Genomic DNA, 17,356 nt, shown 5'->3' with positions numbered 1-17,356 from the left:
CTGGTGTAACAGGGTTATATTGGTGATTCCCCTTGCCACTTTATTGTTAAGCCAATGGGTTTTTGGTTTTAGTTTTGTCTTGCCTTCACCTACTCAACATGGCATCTTATTGGCTGGTTTGCGTAGCTTGCTTACGAGGGAGGATGTTTCAGTTAGAATCGTCCCAGTGAACAAGCACCAAACCAGCGGTAAGTTGTTGGTTGCAAAGCACTGTACATCAAAAGTGATTTTTATACTCCCAAGTGATGATTTAAGTGTACAATTTATATAAATGTGTTTGTAAATGTTATTCGAACATCACACATAAGATGCAGTGTTTTTTGGAGAATATTGGTTGTGCATTTTGGTTGTAAAGAATTCCCGCCAGTACTAGCTAGCAACTTACTGTGTCTGGTGGGGGGGGGTTCATATATTTTGTACAGTGCGTGAGTGCAGAGTTTGGATGGTGAGCCGTGCATTGCATGACGTGCAATTTTGTGCTGTTCCTACCAGGTACATTGTTAAAGATATTATATTGTAATTGTATTATTTTGGTAACTACATGCCCCAGTGAACAAGCACCAAACCAGCGAATAAATCTCCATGACTGGTGCTACACTTTGGAGTTCGTGTCGAGGATTGATTGTACACAACGCAAGAAGAGTACTGTTACAGTGGTGCCGTGACCGTTCTTCTGGATCGGATCATCCTTCGCTGGATTTCCATCTCAGAACTTCGCCGTGGTTGCCGTTGAAGAACCAGATAAGACGTTGCTGGTGCAGTATAGTGCGATATCGCATTTCGCCACAAGAGGGCGCCACCAACGTTTTATTATCGGAATTGATGATTTCTCTGGCTGAGACACTTCACAGATAAACGATAACTTTTGTGTTACTTGTTTATTTGCAATTCTATTGTATATCTGATATAAGTAGGGTGAGTTTTACCAGTGTACTAGATATAGGTTAGATTTTGACGTGAGGTTAAAGAAAGAAATATATATATGCATTTTTTTGCTATTTACATTTTTATTAGTGTGTTGATTTCCCATTGTTAAAATGGAAGGTGTTGGGAGAGGTAGGGGTTTCCTGTCATTTAATCTGTCTCCATCTGTTGGTAGGGGTTCAGGCAAAATTCCAGTTGCTTCTACACCTATGCCTAAACTGGAGGGTTTTGGGAGTTTTGATGATAGTTTGCCAATGGAAACGCCCAAGGATGTGTATGGAAGAGGTTTGCCAAATACAGGGAGTGGGGAGGTCTCCATGGATTTCATAGCAGACATAGTACAGCAGATTGGTCATTCCATTGGGGAGAACATTGCCTCCTGTTTGGAGTCAAAGGCAATTGTTGGACATGTTGGGGACAATGTTATGGGGAATGCATGCAGCTCTAGGGGTTTGGATGTGTCGGGCCTGAACCTGGTATTGAAGTCTGATATCAGGGAACCGGTGTACTTTCGGGGGGATGGCTCTGAAAAGTGCACAGTGCATGAGTGGGAGGATATGGTCATGGTTTACATGCGTAAGAGGGGCGTATCTGTGATGGACCAAGCTGTTGAGGTTATGGGTAGGCTTATGGGAAGGGCCCGTGATGTTGTTAAAGTGGCCATACGCAGCAATCCCTCTGTTGATTTATCTAAAGGCCCGAGTCCCATCTTTGACATACTGAAACAACATTTTAGTGACACTGCTTTTTCAAGCATGCCCCTCGCTGACTTTTATGCCACATTACCTCTGACTGATGAACAACCATTTGACTATTGGCTCAGACTCAACAGGGCTATGGAGGTTGCTGAAGATTGTCTAAAGAGACAGAAAAAAAGTGTTGAAGACCCATCTCGTGAGCTCACAGTCATGTTCATCAGACATTGCCCTAGCGCTGAACTGTCCCTTATCTTTAAGTGCAAGCCATTACAGCAGTGGACTGCTGCAGATGTTCATGAGAGGCTGGATGAATACAGGAGGGAGCAGAGGTACTCTCACTTATCTAAGGTGACCCCAGCCATCACAACAATGAAGCAGGAAGTTGGTGCTGTAATGCCGATCACCATGCCTGCTGTGAGGCCCATCATGGAAGTACCCAATACGTTGCCTTACCCAGCCCAGACTATTCAGGGCTCAGCTGAGCCGATGGAACGTATCCTTGCAATGCTGGAGCGTGTGCTGGAGCAGAGACCACAACAGTCTGACCATAGGTTCCAAAAAGGGAATAGGAGCAAAGTGAAGTCTAATGGGCCATGTAACGTGTGCGGGGATGCTGGACATGATACTTACTTTCACTGCAGGGCCAATCACCTCTGCTTTCTTTGTCATGTAGCTGGCCACGCACGCTCTCAGTGCCCCAAGGCCGCAGCTCTGAGCACAGCTGGTGGAGTCCCTACAGTAACCACTGCTCAGCTCCCGGAAAACTAGTAGGCCTGCATGTAGAAGGGGAGAGTGTTGGGCCTTTTGTAGAGTCCCCATCGGTGAGAGCTGTTGATTTGGAGTCTGTATATAAAAGTGTTTGTGACGAAATGGAGACTGAGAAGAGTATCATAATGCAGAACACACAGAGGCTTTCTGCACATGATGATTTATTTTATGCCAAGGTGTTAATAGGAGGAGAAGTGGAAGTGAGAGCTATGCTTGACAGTGGATCCATGGCTTGTACCTTGAGCTCTAGGGTCTTACCTGAACTGTTGCGTGCAGGAGTGTTGAAAAGTCCATCATTGAGTCCTACAGAGGTAGTCTTGGTTGGTTGTGGTGGGTTGAAGACGCGGCCTTTGGGAGTATGTGAGCTGGAGATGGAGGTGTACGGATGTAGAGTTGCCGTGCCTACACTGGTGGTTGAAGGCCAGAGTGATGACCTCATCTTGGGCAGCAATCTCCTAAAGCACTTGATTCGCCACCTGAAGACGGATGGAGATCTCTGGAAGAGGGTTTATACTCCTGTGTGTGACGGGGGTGAGGAGAGCAAGCTAATCAAAATGATGGCTAATGTGGAGAGATGGAGAGACGGTGAAGTACCTGACAAAGTTGGAACTGTGAGACTAAAAGGGGCTGTGACTCTAGAGCCTATGCAGGAGCACTTAGTCTGGGGCAGACTACGAAACACTCAGAATCTATCAGCGGGCAGTGCTGTTCTCATTGAGCCCAGCAGTTCAAGGTCAACACCAAGGTCAATACTGGTAGGGAGGACAGTAGCTCTATTGCGGGGGGATGGGTGGCTCCCTGTTAGAGTGATAAACCCTTCTCAGAAGACAGTGACTTTGAGACGAAACGCCACTCTAGCCGATGTCTTTCCTTGCATGGCTCTAGAGGACTTTGACTGTTCGTGTGTGAATGATGATTCATCAGCAGCTTTGCAGCAGCAAGTGCAGAGAACGGCTGATATACTCACTGACTGCCAAGATGACTTGACACTGACTGATGACGGTTCCAGCCAACTTCACGATACTGACGGACCTGACAGTTCAAGCGATCCTGAGGTCTTACGTGACTTAGGTTTGACTGATATTGATGTCAACTCCTGTCAAGCGTCTCCTGCTGGTAAGAAGAAACTCATCCAACTCATAGCTGAGTACCAGTCTATTTTTTCCAGGCACAAGTTAGATTGTGGAAAAGCTTCCGGATGTCTTCACCGCATTCACCTGAGTGATGAGAAACCCTTTCGGATGCCCTACCGACGCCTTTCACCAAATCATTATGAGAAGCTCAAACAAGCATTGAATGAGATGGAAGAACGTGAAATCATAAGGAAGTCTAGTAGTGAGTTCGCCTCTCCCCTTGTCCTTGTATGGAAGAAGTCTGGAGACCTGAGACTCTGTACTGATTTTCGTTTGCTCAATGCTCGCACCATCAAAGACGCCCACCCACTCCCTCACCAGGCTGACGCACTGGCTGCTTTAGGTGGAAATGCCTTTTTCTCGACAATGGACCTTACCTCTGGCTACTACAATGTGGAAGTGCATGAGGATGACCGGAGATTCACAGCTTTTACGTCGCCATTTGGATTGTACGAATACAATCGTATGCCACAGGGGTTATGTAATAGTCCTGCAACCTTTATGAGGATGATGCTAAACATCTTTGGGGATCAGAACTTTCTTAGCCTGCTGTGTTACCTTGACGATGTCTTGGTCTATGCGCCCACTGAAGATCTGGCTATACAGCGCCTGGAAATGGTTTTTGAGCGTCTCAAGGCTCACAACCTGAAGTTGGCGCCAAAAAAGTGTAACTTTCTGCAGAGGTCTGTGAAGTTTCTGGGGCATATCATTAGTGCGGATGGTGTAGCTACAGACCCTGAGAAGGTGAAGGCCATTACAGGAGTAACAGAAGCTGATCTGATGGAAGATGGCACTGACATTCCATCTCAGAAGAAGTTGAGGTCATTCCTTGGGATGGTGGTGTATTATCAACAGTTCATTGAAGGTTGCTCGACCATTGCAAAGCCTCTCTTTGGATTGACTACTGGACACAAGGCTCCACGCTGGAAGAAGAAGCAACGCTCACCTGTCAGGAAGTTGACGGCTGCCGACTGGACAACAGAATGCAGACAGGCCTTATTCCAGCTAAAGCAAGCCTTACTGGACCAGGTTTTGTTGGCCCACCCCGACTTCGAAAAACCCTTTCTACTCTCGGTGGATGCGTCCAGCAATGGCTTAGGTGCTGTGCTGTCCCAGGTGCAGGAACAGGGAGCTACAGCGAGACCTATAGCCTTCGCGAGCAAGTCCCTCAGTTATGCGCAGTCGAGGTATCCTGCGCACAGGCTCGAGTTCTTTGCCATGAAATGGGCTATCTGTGACAAGTTCCACCACTGGCTACGGGGGCAGCACTTCACGGTATGGACGGATAATAATCCCTTGACATACATTCTGACCAAAGCAAAGCTTGATGCTTGTGAACAGAGATGGGTCGCCAAGCTGGCACCGTACGAGTTTGACATCAAGTACATCCCTGGAAAAATAAATGTTGTTGCAGATGCTTTGAGCAGAGAGCCCTTCGTACGACCCAGTGCACTCCATCGCCTGACAAGGGTTCCGTACGAGACCTTACTAGCTGAAGCCGACGCTGTGCGCACAGACAGAGTGCAAGATGTGTTTCGCTGGTCCAGCCACCCCTTTGACAAAGCCTCTGACTCCAACGAAGTGGTCATTAGCTGCCAGGCTACTGTTGACCCCCCATCTGGTGCTTTATCAAGACATGAAGTTGCAGCTGTTCTTCACTCACACAGGTGCTGGGGGGGTGAAGTGGGCTCACATGCACTGCTGTTGCCACAGCTTCCACAAGCTGTTATGCCATCAGAGCAGACCGATGTCGATGTTCTGCCACACAACCTTCTGATGAGTAAGCAGCGTGATGACAATGTGATCAGCAGAGTGATCTTCTTTGTGGAGAGGGGGAGAAGACCATCCCGGAGAGAGCGTGCCCATGAGAGTGTTGAGGTTTTGTGTCTTCTCAGAAGTTGGGACAAGTTGACCATGAAGATGGGTGTACTGTATCGTGTTTCAAAGAATGTGGTTACAAAGAGGAAAACGTATTTGTATGTGGTTCCAGCCTCCATGAAAGCAATGGTGTTGAAGGGTGTCCATGATGAAGCTGGTCACCAGGGCCAACAGAGAACAGTCTACCTGACAAGACAGAGGTTCTTCTGGCATGGCCTGGAGAGGGAGGTAAAGGCATATGTGAAGTGCTGCAGGAGATGCGTCGTGAGCAAGACTCCTGATCCGGAAGCGAGAGCTCCTCTTGAGAGCATAATAACAACTGAGCCTCTTGAACTAGTGTGCATAGACTTCTGGTCTGCAGAAGATTCTTCAAACAAGTCCTTGGATGTGCTCGTTGTTACTGACCACTTTACCAAATTGGCTCATGCCTTCTTGTGTCCGAACCAGTCTGCTAAGTCAGTAGCTCATCAGTTGTGGAACAACTATTTCTGTGTCTACGGGATGCCTCGCCGTATACACTCAGACCAGGGAGCCAACTTCGAGAGCGCTTTAATAGCCGAACTGTTGAGTGTTGCAGGGGTTCAGAAGTCTCACACCACGCCGTACCATCCGATGGGGAACGGGTCCTGCGAAAGGATGAATAGGACGTTGGGAAACATGATCCGGGCCCTGCCAACGAGAGCAAAGCACAGATGGCCTCAGGCGCTGAAGTCCCTCACATTTGCGTACAATTGTACAATCCACGAGACCACAGGCTTTGCCCCTTTCCTGCTAATGTTTGGGAGGACGCCAAGACTGCCTGTTGACATAGTCTTTGGCTCTGTCATAGAGAACCCAGAAGTTGTCGACTATGACCAGTTTGTTCAGTCTTTGAGGAGAGATCTGAAAGAAGCCATGAATACAGCACAGGCATCTGCAGCGAAGCAGTTGAAGAGGCATGCTGACCTTTATGACAGAAGAGTCAGAGGAGCACCAGTGGAGATTGGGGATCGAGTGTTACTGGCTAACAAGGGGGAGCGGGGAAAGCGGAAGCTCGCTGACCGTTGGGAGGATACTGTCTACCTTGTCACTGGATTGAATGCTGACAGTCACACTTTTAAGATTCAGAACAGCTCCACTGGACGGGAGAAGACGGTACATCGCAACCTGATAATGCCAGTCAACTTCCTTCCTCTTCCCTATGCTGCTGTTGATGAGGGAACAGACATGTCTGGATTAACAGAGTCTGAGGGCATGAATGACAGCCTTGTGGTCTCAGCTGCCATGGACACTGCAGTGGATGATGATGCTGAGTACAGAACAAGAGTGTGGGTGTCAGAATTGCCTTCTGAAGGAACAGGTGACACAAGCCTGGAGGGTGATGTGCGATCCTTGGATGCTCGGGATATTCCACCTTTGGATTCTGTGGAAGATATACTGCAGCTGGAAGGTCTGCCTCGATCAGAGAGTCTTCAAGAATCTGACCGAGACCGTAACAGTGTAGTGAGTGAGCTAATTGACCAGTCTTCTTATGATATCCGTACTGACCTACCAAACTCGGACAATTCCTTAACTGATCAGTTACAGACGGACTGTGTTGACAGACCCACTGTTGCAACAGTACACAACACTGTTACCCCTTATGCAGTTGAAGGTAGTCGGGGTCGTATTAGGTCAAGGGCAGGAAGACTATTTAAACCAGTGTCAAGACTGATTGAGATTATGAATCAGCAGACAGTTAGCTCTTGAAGGTTAAATATGTGAATAGAGGGTCAATGGTATTGACATCTTTTATTTGTTTTGCTTTTACATCATTGTGACCATGATTAGAGGTTGCAAGCTGGTAATGTGACGGATATGATCAACTCTCTTATGGTAGTTTATTTTATTACTTGGATGTTTTAAAGTCACTGAGTGTACTTAACATGTAACAGGCATGTTTACCTATGAGGGCTAAGGGGATTGATCAACCGCTTTTCACTCTAATTCTCAAGGAGAATAGTCTAATGACTGGAATATTTAGTGACTGATTTAAAGCAGGGTCTGCATCCTTGATATACACAGCTTTACCTTTTAGTTTCTCTATTAGGTAGTATAAAAATATCTCCATTTTTTTTCTCTGGATTATTCTGTACATATGTTGAGTGTTTCTGTATCTGGTATGTTTGCACAGTGCTGTTTTGTATTTTTATTATTTTTCTTTGCAAGTGGAATTCAGTAGGGGGGAGTGTAACAGGGTTATATTGGTGATTCCCCTTGCCACTTTATTGTTAAGCCAATGGGTTTTTGGTTTTAGTTTTGTCTTGCCTTCACCTACTCAACATGGCATCTTATTGGCTGGTTTGCGTAGCTTGCTTACGAGGGAGGATGTTTCAGTTAGAATCGTCCCAGTGAACAAGCACCAAACCAGCGGTAAGTTGTTGGTTGCAAAGCACTGTACATCAAAAGTGATTTTTATACTCCCAAGTGATGATTTAAGTGTACAATTTATATAAATGTGTTTGTAAATGTTATTCGAACATCACACATAAGATGCAGTGTTTTTTGGAGAATATTGGTTGTGCATTTTGGTTGTAAAGAATTCCCGCCAGTACTAGCTAGCAACTTACTGTGTCTGGTGGGGGGGGGTTCATATATTTTGTACAGTGCGTGAGTGCAGAGTTTGGATGGTGAGCCGTGCATTGCATGACGTGCAATTTTGTGCTGTTCCTACCAGGTACATTGTTAAAGATATTATATTGTAATTGTATTATTTTGGTAACTACATGCCCCAGTGAACAAGCACCAAACCAGCGAATAAATCTCCATGACTGGTGCTACACTTTGGAGTTCGTGTCGAGGATTGATTGTACACAACGCAAGAAGAGTACTGTTACACTGGATAAGAGCTTCTGTTCAATGACTAAAACGTAATTCATATAACACGAATGAGGAATTATCCAGAGTTACAGCTGCTTTTGCAGTTTATTCATTAAAAAAACTTAACCTTTATTTAACTAGGCAAGTCAGTTAAGAACAAATTCTTATTTTACAATGACGGCCTACCCCAGCCAAACCCCTCCCCCAACCTGGACAACGCTGGACCAATTGTGCACCGGCCTATGGGACTCCCGGCTGGTTGTGATACAGCCCGAGATCGAACCATGGTTTGTAGTGACGCCTCTAGTCATAACGATAGTCTGTCAGTAGCTATGTTTCATTAACTTGTCCAGTGATTTTTTTTTCTACATTTACAAACATCGCATAGAAAATAGATAGATGCCTACTAGAGTGATTTCCCACTGAACCATTTAGTGTCGATGAAAACAGCTGGAGGTAATGACTTCACAATTTAAAAAGCAACAACTTTACAGTGTCAAATACAAATGTACTGGGTGAAGTGTTTCCATTACTCATTTAGGCATTAATAAATTGGTGACAGCCTTTTATGCCCTTCCACCTATCTGTAGCCCACGAAAGCCAGCATGGATAGAATGCAATAATTGACTAATATTTGACATATTCTAATAATTATCATGTGCCAATGTATTGCCACGGTCCGTGCCATGGTGAAACTTGTTATTCATGTATATCTGAAATAATTGGATGGTGAAACCTGCCAGCCAACCAGAAAAGCAAGGCAAATAAATAGAGTTCGCCAGCTTGTAGTCCTAAAACACGGAAATTAGTTATCTACGGTTCGTTCAGCCATTCCTATGGTGAAAATGAATGGGGAAAGAATAGTTTTCGGACGAATGACAGAAATAAGGTCTGAGGATAACACAAGCTTAGGAGATCTTATACGTTTTGTTTTATGAGATAATATCAGTCAGTTAACGTGACCTTTATGATTTATGAAGCATTTCTGTGCTTTTTAAATTACATAAACGCGTCAAAATTCCCAAAAAGTGACGTTAGCTAATGAAGAGTATATCATAAAACAATACGTATAAGATCTACTAAGCCTGTGTTTACCACAGACCTTATTTTTGGCGTTTATTCAAAAACGCCATTAATTTTCCCATAGGTTTTGTTCAACGAACCTTGGTGGACACAGTGCCTACAAAAATACGCTATTAGGCTACTATTGCTCCCTGTTCAGGCATGTTTGAATGTCAGGACAATCCTTGTCCTGCAAAGAAATTGTATTTTTAGTAGAAAAAAAACATTTTGCTCTCAGTAGGCCTTTAGAATTAAATGTGTAGTGGAGCTTACAGCTACATTATTAACCTACATCACGTGCCCGTCTAAGGTCTACCTCTACCTCATAATTTACTCAAAAAACACAGTTTACACCATAATTTCTCACAAAAGTTTGACAAAATAAAATTCTGCCCATGTCGAACGGATAAAAATGTTGTGAATCTTATGAAAATGTGTCTTATATATATATATTTTTTTCATTTAACCAGGTAGGCCAGATTTAAAACTGTGACCTGGCCAAGATAAAGCAAAGCAGTGCGACACAAACAACAACACAGAGTTAAACATGGAATAAACAAACATACAGTCAATAACACAATAGAAAAGTCTATATACAGTGGGGAGAACAAGTATTTGATACACTGCCGATTTTGCAGGTTTTCCTACTTACAAAGCATGTAGAGGTCTGTCATTTTTATCATAGGTACACTTCAACTGTGAGAGACGGAATCTAAAACAAAAATCCAGAAAATCACATTGTATGATTTTTAAGTAATTAATTTGCATTTTATTGCATGACATAAGTATTTGATCACCTACCAACCAGTAAGAATTCCGGCTCTCACAGACCTGTTAGTTTTTCTTTAAGAAGCCCTCCTGTTCTCCACTCATTACCTGTATTAACTGCACCTGTTTGAACTCGTTACCTGTATAAAAGACACCTGTCCACACACTCAATCAAACAGACTCCAACCTCTCCACAATGGCCAAGACCAGAGAGCTGTGTAAGGACATCAGGGATAAATTGTAGACCTGTACAAGGCTGGGATGGGCTACAGGACAATAGCCAAGCAGCTTGGTGAGAAGGCAACAACTGTTGGCACAATTATTAGAAAATGGAAGAAGTTCAAGATGACGGTCAATCACCCTCGGTCTGGGGCTCCATGCAAGATCTCACCTCGTGGGGCATCAATGATCATGAGGAATGTGAGGGATCAGCCCAGAACTACACGGCAGGACCTGGTCAATGACCTGAAGAGAGCTGGGACCACAGTCTCAAAGAAAACCATTAGTAACACACTACGCCGTCATGGATTAAAATCCTGCAGCGCACGCAAGGTCCCCCTGCTCAAGCCAGCGCATGTCCAGGCCCGTCTGAAGTTTGCCAATGACCATCTGGATGATCCAGAGGAGGAATGGGAGAAGGTCATGTGGTCTGATGAGACAAAAATAGAGCTTTTTGCTCTAAACTCCACTCGCCGTGTTTGGAGGAATAGAAGGATGAGTACAACCCCAAGAACACCATCCCAACCGTGAAGCATGGAGGTGGAAACATCATTCTTTGGGGATGCTTTTCTGCAAAGGGGACAGGACGACTGCACCGTATTGAGGGGAGGATGGATGGGGCCATGTATCGCGAGATCTTGACCAACAACCTCCTTCCCTCAGTAAGAGCATTGAAGATGGGTCGTGGCTGGGTCTTCCAGCATGACAACGACCCGAAACACACAGCCAGGGCAACTAAGGAGTGGCTCCGTAAGAAGCATCTCAAGGTCCTGGAGTGGCCTAGCCAGTCTCCAGACCTGAACCCAATAGAAAATCTTTGGAGGGAGCCGAAAGTCCGTATTGCCCAGCGACAGCCCCGAAACCTGAAGGATCTGGAGAAGGTCTGTATGGAGGAGTGGGCCAAAATCCCTGCTGCAGTGTGTGCAAACCTGGTCAAGAACTATAGGAAACGTATGATCTCTGTAATTGCAAACTAAGGTTTCTGTACCAAATATTCAGTTCTGCTTTTCTGATGTATCAAATACTTATGTCATGCAATAAAATGCTAATTAATTACTTAAAAATCATACAATGTGATTTTCTGGATTTTTGTTTTAGATTCCGTCTCTCACAGTTGAAGTGTACCTATGATAAAAATGACAGACCTCTACATGCTTTGTAAGTAGGAAAACCTGCAAAATTGTCAGTGTATCAAATACTTGTTCTCCCCACTGTACAGTGTGTGCAAATGAGGTAAGATTAGGGAGGTAAGGCAATAAATAGGCCGTAGTGGCGAAGTAATTACAATATAGCAATTAAACACTGGAGTGATAGATATGCAGAAGATGAATGTGCAAGTAGAAATACTGAGGTGCAAAGGAGAAAAAATAAATAAATAACAATATGGGGATGAGGTAGTTTGATGGGCTATTTACAGATGGGCTATGTACAGGTGCAATGATCTGTAAGATGCTCTGACAGCTGATGCTTAAAGTTAGTGAGAGAGATATGAGTCTCCAGCTTCAGTGATTTTTGCAATTCGTTCCAGTCATTGGCAGCAGAGAACTGAAAGGAAAGGCGGCCAAAGAGGAATTGGCTTTGGGGGTGACCAGTGAAATATACCTGCTGGAGCACGTGGTATGGGTGGGTGCTGCTATGATGACCAGTGAGCTGAGATAAGGCGGGGCTTTACCTAGCAAAGACTTATAGAGCCAGTGGGTTTGGCGACGAATATGAAGCGAAGGCCAGCCAACGAGAGCATACAGGTTGCAGTGGTGGGTAGCATATGGGGCTTTGGTGACAAAATGGATGGCACTGTGATAGACTGCATACAATTTGCAAGTGTTACAAGTGTTGGAGGCTATTTTATAAATGACATTGCCGAAGTCAAGAATTGGTAGGATAGTCAGTTTTACGAGGGTATGTTTGGCAGCATGAGTGAAGGATGCTTTGTTGCAAAATAGGAACCCGATTCTAGATTTAATTTTGGATTGGAGATGCTTAATGTGAGTCAGGAAGGAGCGTTTACAGTCTAACCAGACACCTAGGTATTTGTAGTTGTCCACATATTCTAAGTCAGAACCGTCCAGAGTAGTGTTGCTGGATGGGTGGGCAGGTGCGGGCAGCGATCGGTTGAAGAGTATGCATTTAGTTTTACTTGCATTTAAGAGCAGTTGGTGGCCACGGAAGGAGAGTTGTATGGCATTGAAGCTTGTTTGGAGGTTAGTTAACACAATGTTCAAAGAAGGGCCAGAAGTATACAGAATGGTGTCGTCTGCGTAGAAGTGGATCAGAGAATCACCAGCAGCAAGAGCGACATCATTGATGTATACAGAGAAGAGAGTCAGCCCGAGAATTGAATCTTGTGGCACCCCCATAGAGACTGCCAGAGGTCCGGACAACAGGCCCTCCGATTTAACACACTGAACTCTGTCTGAGAAGTAGTTGGTGAACCAGGCGAGGCAGTCATTTAAAAAACCAAGGCTGTTGAGTCTGCCGATAAGAATGTGGTGATTGACAGAGTCGAAAGCCTTGGCCAGGTCTATGAATATGGCTGCACAGTATTGCCTTTTATTGATGGCGGTTATGATATCGTTTAGGACCTTGAGCGTGGCTGAGGTGCACCCGTGACCAGCTCTGAAACTAGATTGCATAGCGGAGAACGTACGGTGGGATTGGAAATGGTCGGTGATCTGTTTAACTTATCTGCTGTTTGTTTCCGTTACACATGTCGCAAGGATTTTTTAGTTTGTTGCTACATTGCTTTTGTCGAATAAACCTGGGTCAATGGAAACCTAGTGTGTAAATATCTATGAAAAGTAGGTTGTTTTATCTGGCACATCCTGCACGGTTTTATCAGATCTTGACAAACCGCTTCCTGTTTACACATTTTTCCAAATGTAAAGCATCTAAAAAGTTCCATTATTTCCAATCGAAAACGTAAAATAAAAGTTCATTTTATATTCACCTTGTGCATGAAACAAGTAGCCCAAGATACCAAAAGTAGTGGAGGTGGTGCAGGAAGATAATTGTTGAGTCAATAACAAATCTCTAAATCTCCATTCGAAGCTGAAAGCAAGGCCTTATTTACCTATTGTGAAGGGAATCACTTAATTTACTAAATGTCCTTTTTTCAAACAGAAGATGGTACATTGTGACTTAAAATATTGACAGTACAGACATGTGTTTGACTAAAAAGTAAACTTCCTCCAGCCTCAGCTCCATAATGTTAATTATACTAAAGAAACGCTGTGGACGAAGTGAGCATAAAAAGGAAAACAGAGGAAAACTCAATTTTAACTCACTTTCATTGAGTTACAACTATTAAGACATTTTGACTGGCTTTAATTTCAAGTTAAATTCATGATTTGAAAAGAACCTCCACAGAAAACAATGGCAATTTCAGTTCCTCCCCTGATCTGACTAATCTAAATGGAATTGCTGTGAACTCGGCATTACACATGTATATAAACTTCATGTGTCAATAACAATGAAACCTTCACACAGTTTGTGGACCGTAGATTGTCAGCATATCTGGTCAAAATAAGGTACATAGCAGTTTTAGCAAACTAACACCGGCTAACATGAAGTCATAAAAAATATACTCAGGAAAATATATTAAGGATTTTATCGGACAGTATAAAGTGAGGAAGTGCACCAGAGAGTTCATATGAAAATATTATTTATTTAAACTATGGTCAAGTTTGGTACTACTAGTCTAGTGAAACACATTTTTATTTTTAACTAGGCAAGTCAGTTAAGACCAAATTCTTATTAACAATAACAGCCTACCGGGGAACAGTGGGTTAACTGCCTTGTTCAGGGGCAGAACGACAGATTTTTACCTTGTCAGCTCGGGATTCGATCCAACAACCTTTCGGTTACAACGCGCTAACCACTAGGCTACCTGCCACCCCAGGTCGTGTCAGCTTTGGGACCGTGGTGACTATGTAGGAGAAAACACAAACACACACACAAACATCAGCTTACATACATTATTGTAAACTACACAACAAAGGTTTTCATTGTGTGTACAACATGGTTATTTACCAACATGTAGTAGGGATTTCAAGCTAAAACAGTACCTCATGTCTTCAACAACCTGAAAAACACTAATACAATGCCACTCACTGTTTTTCTGCAAACAGTATTCAAGCTTTAGGTCTATGTACACAACACGTTTTCACCCCCTGGGGTAAAGTAAACAAGTTTCATGAAATGTGTGTGTGTGTATATGTCGAGGTCAACCACCTTAGCTAACAATTTTGTGAATAAGTGTGTGTGTGTGTGTGTGAGAGAGAGTGAATTAATGTGTGTCGGGCCGTCTATATGTGCTAGCTGTGGCTATGTTAAGATAAACCCCAGAAGCTGTTATATAGTCTGTGTCTGTGTGTCCACCTGTGTTACCTGTGTTGTTTGGCGAGATCAGAGTTGAGGTAAACCATAGTAGCTATGATATCATCTCTATACATGTGTGCCAGGTCCTCAGGCAGAGCCAACATGGATGCCAGTCTTTCCTGGCAGAGCTCTCCGTACTCCCCTGTGCCCAGGGCATGTCTGATGAGGTGTGGCAGCGTTGGGGTCCAGGATGGGCATGGCGCTGGCACAGCGTTTCAGCAGCAGCTCTTGTCTCTGGCCCAGCTTCAACTGTCTCTCAGTCGGGGAGACTGGAGCCTGCAGGACAACAGTTTAGTAGATGAGAACTGATAAAAGGATAAATGCACATGGACAAAACACAGACACACAATTTTTTGAAGTTCCCGCTGTCGTGACTGTACTTTCGTTAATCTGATGACTGTTATTTATCGAATCAACTAACTATGTTTATCTGTTACCCGATTAAATTAATCATTTAACAATTAACTTGGGGCACCACGAGAGCAGTTGTTTATAGCATTACCATCTCCCGAAGTAAACTCTAAAGGTCTTTACCTATCACATCTGTAAAACATTTAACATATTAATCATAACCTATTATCATATTATAATTCTGAACAGTCGTAACCTCCTGCATCTGCAAAAAACCCAACCCTACATATGATTCAGTATTACACAAATTGGTTTAATTATTTTTTTACTAGCTAACTAAATAATAACACAGAAGAAACATACACACTTAATACATTAGGAAAATGTCCCTAGCGGACTGACACAATATGTTGGCTTTGTACACAACGACATGGAGAGGTTGAGAGAGAGAGAGAAAGAGAAACTTATCATTGATACTTTTTAGAAACTATTTTCACAGTAATCATATACTTTGCACACAAACCGCCGCAAGTTTGAAGTAAGAAATCTTGAATGTATTTACGAGTGAATGCCTTCGTTTGTCGTGGATCTCTGTCGGAACCAGCCCTCCCTAGAAAGGGTGATGGGACTTTCAGCGGCACGCTTGTATGGCTCTGATTGTCCGAAAGGTGTCACCCCTTTCCCGTCTTCTACTGTTCTTCACTCTGGACGATCCTCCTTGGAAGAGTTCAAACCACTTTAGACATGGGCTGCAGCTCCCCGTCTTTCCTGGTCTGGGAGGTGAGTTTATTTTCTTCACCTAGTGTTGAAGTTCAAAGTTCCAACCATTTCAAATGTGTAGCTACGTGAAGCGTGAAGCGCTTTTCTGGTCTAAATGTTAATTTCTTTACCAATCCTTTTATGCAATCTGGCTGACAGGGATGGTTCCGTTAGGCTAACACGCTCTCTGACCTCACTCGGGGCGTGGCTACTTACTTACTGTAAGTTTATAGGAGACACATTTTATTATCACTCCTAAAATCGCGTTCATATTTTAACAAAAATACTTTCATAATTGTTTATATTTCAAATTTGGATGACATCACAAAATGACAACCCATATGACATGATTATTCTTTAGATCTATTCAGATCATTCCCCATGTTTGTATGTTAGAAATATTGTTCCAGTATTCACTTTAGAGCATTTTAAGAGTTTTGGCGGGAAACCTCTGTTACAAAGAACATTCCTTTGGTTAATACTGGAGTGGGAGAGAGAGTCTTCTTCTCTTCTAATTTACAACAGGAGTGAGCTGTCAACCCAGCCCAGTTCCCTCCTCCCCTCTTCTGTGGGTTAGAGAAGGTCTGGTTACTGTCATCCATTGCCAAGCTGATCTGACATATTCGGATCCTCACAGGACAGTCATGACACCGCCGACTAGTGGTTTGTCCCACAGCCCTCGCACACAAACGAACACCCACCACACCCACACACACAAAGCATCCCGTCTCTCTCGCACTCACCCTACCGTCCACCATTCGCACTGCCCCCTCAGAGGTCATCTCGTCCCACAGCCCGTCAGAGGTCAGGATCATCAGGAAGCGGTCCTGCGGTCGCAGCCTGTGATCGGTCAGCTGGGGCATCATGTCCAGGTAGGGCGGGCTCAGGTACATTTAACATTACATTTACATTTAAGTCATTTAGCAGACGCTCTTATCCAGAGCGACTTACAAATTGGTGCATTCATCTTATGATACCAAGTGGAACAACCACTTTACAATAGTGCATCTACCTCTTTTAGTTGGGCAGGTTGTACTGGTAGAGGTTTAGAGAGTCCAGGTCTGCTCCAGACTCCAGGCTTTCCAGAACACTCTGCCGCAGCTTACGGATCCACTTGAACCTCACATCTTCAAACGAGGCATCAGGATCTAGAGACCATGAGATGGATAATGATTAGACAGTCATATAAGAGTACATGCAGAGGTAATTATACTATATGAGCCTGTCAACATTGACCACCGTTTCTTTCTCCAGCTCAACCATCACAGCATATGATTCCAACCGCTCTGTCATTGTGAGACGTGGTGTGGGTGAACGGATGATCTCCGCATGTATATTTCCCACCGTAAAGCATGGAGGAGGAGCTGGTATGGTGTGGGGGTGCTTTGCGTGTTGTTTGTAACTTGTTTTGTACATAATGCTGCTGCTACCGTCTCTAATGACAGAAAATAGCTTCTGGACATCAGAACTGGGATTACTCACCTCAAATTGGACGAGGAGTTCTTCTTCAATGAGTCGGACTTGAGGGATATACTACGGACACCCGCCCAGGCCCAGATCCCCGTGATTCACTTGAAAAGG

At 44.1% G+C, this 17,356-nt stretch overlaps 1 long non-coding RNA gene across 1 annotated transcript in view; it reads right to left on the bottom strand.

The window, feature by feature from the left end:
- LOC139584666 (uncharacterized) overlaps nt 1-16,461 on the bottom strand; it is a 20,315-nt gene extending 3,854 nt beyond the window's left edge. Inside the window, exons 1-2 of the long non-coding RNA XR_011676804.1 lie at nt 14,675-16,461; nt 14,113-14,213 (exon numbers count right to left, since the gene is read on the bottom strand). This is a non-coding gene — a long non-coding RNA (uncharacterized lncRNA). The remainder of the gene's footprint in view (nt 1-14,112; nt 14,214-14,674) is intronic.
- Between the last annotated feature and the right edge of the window lie 895 nt (nt 16,462-17,356).

Source organism: Salvelinus alpinus, chromosome 9 (assembly GCF_045679555.1).
Source record: "Salvelinus alpinus chromosome 9, SLU_Salpinus.1, whole genome shotgun sequence".
NCBI lineage: Eukaryota > Metazoa > Chordata > Actinopteri > Salmoniformes > Salmonidae > Salvelinus > Salvelinus alpinus.
This window is presented reverse-complemented; position numbering and strand designations above follow the sequence as displayed.